Source organism: Protopterus annectens, chromosome 1.part2, assembly GCF_019279795.1.
Source record: "Protopterus annectens isolate FY-2018-M chromosome 1.part2, PAN1.0, whole genome shotgun sequence".
Lineage (NCBI taxonomy): Eukaryota > Metazoa > Chordata > Ceratodontiformes > Protopteridae > Protopterus > Protopterus annectens.
This window is the reverse complement of record NC_056727.1, coordinates 1,150,113,632-1,150,115,682: the sequence shown is the minus strand read 5'-3', so window position 1 is coordinate 1,150,115,682 and position 2,051 is coordinate 1,150,113,632.

The window sequence follows — 2,051 nt, the reverse complement described above, 5'->3', positions numbered from 1 at the left end:
TGTCCAGATTTATTGCATTAACAGGTTGAGAGGTACATGCAAATAAATTGCTTTATAGAATTAGACATAGCCAAACCTCTCACCTGTCCATGATTTTGGCTCAAAATGTTGCTCTTGTTCCTAATAATCCCTCCGCAAAATAGTAATTATGGAAGAAAACATGGAGGGTTTACAATTAAGAAATAACTGTAATAATCAGAGTTATAGATTACTTTTATTTCAGAAATGCATGTAGATTCTTTTATTTTGTCAACTGCTCAAGTTAGCAGTACTAATATTAAAGTGTCCCTTCTTTGACAGGTTCCCAGCTGTATTGTGTAGCTATTTTATATTTTTACATCACATTTTTGGTCCATTTTTCATAAAATTGTGTTTTTTTTTTTTGGCAAAATTGTGTTTTTTCTTTGGCAAATTACTGACAAATCATTAAAGACTGACATTAGAAAATAATGACAGACATTTGAGTTTCAGATTTCATACCATTCAGAAAATTCATACTAATGCAAGACCTATTCTATTATCTTTCTAAGTTTATAAGAGCAATATTTAAAAATTGTCCTTATTTTTGGGCCTTTGTCCCACTTCTTTGTATGACTTTGTCCAGATTTCTTGCTCTGAGTTTGAGAGGTATGACAAATGTGTCAGGGCCATCACAGTCAGCCAGAGACATTTCAAATTGTAACATACTTCTTGCACTCCACTCCCCCATGTAGTGACTCTGGATGTGTCGAAGCAAGGCAAGGAGTAGTTATGCAGTGTAAATGTGCAGAGTACCCCCCCCCCCCATCCAAGGTAGACACAAGTACCAGAGTGGATTTTCATCTATCCTTGATTTTTGCATTATGGTCTGGTTTCTGTCATATTTTTTGTACTGTTGATTTATGCTTATTACTCAAAGTGCCTGTTGCTCTGTGTTTAAGTAGCAATACTTTAATGACCATCAGGTAAGCTTGGCTGAGATCGTAAGATGCAAGTAAGCTTTAATAAGCATACTGTTAAAGAATTGCTAACATTGAAAGTCTTTCTGTTGTTGCCATGTAGAGAATACTTAACTAGATAATGTATAAGCCTTGGGTATTGAAATGCATATGATAGTATTTGTAATAAAGGACAGATTACATTATTTTAAGAAGCTCATTACACTTGGAGACTTCCAGTCATCTCTGCAGGCTTTACCCGTAAACTAAACAGAATGCCAATCGTGTGGTCCATAACCTGTACAGTAATCCTTTTAAGCAATGTATCTTGAGCTTATTTCTTGTTTGCTTTTCATTTTTTACTTTGACCATGTTTTCCCCATGAAACAAGTAGATAGTTGTCAGGCAGCAGGTCTTTTTTTGGATAAGAAACATTTTTACAAGTGGGGGCATCAGACATTTCTACTTTCGGCATGTTACTTGGTACTTTAATAAAGCTGAATATAAATTATAATTAGAACTGCAGTGGAAGAAGTGGTTTGAGTTGAGTGCTACTCGATTTTGACTGGCATTCCCTTAATGTATTTAAAAAGTAATTTATTTTTTCATGCCTCACAACCTTTTTGTTTCCATCTAGATATTAAGTAAGCTGTCATGCAACCAATGCATTGAAATATTTTTATTCTTCTACACTTCGTTTTGTCTTGATTGGACTCTCATAATGACTGTTTGGCACCCAGGGCAGTGTATTTGGTTAGTTGTTGTGGTTTTGAGCATAGCTCCTCCCCTTTCTAGTTGACCACACCCCTTCCCATTGACCCCACCCATTCAGCTGTCTCCTGCAGCCCCTGTTGATTTGAAGTCACCAGCTGCCACTGTGAATGACATCAGCAGTATTACCAAAGAAGGGCATTTCAAGTGTACTGCAAGTTGTACATGTCATTTAACTGTGTGTACCTGCTGCTTACTGTTGTGAAAACACATTGATACCCACTTACAACTTCCTTTTTCAGTCCTAAACAGCATTATTAGCAACCCTTGCAGGTCTTGAACCCTGAACTATACACACCATGGTCACTGGACTTACCACTAAGCCATTTGGTTTGTATACATGTTTCATGGTTTTTATAATGC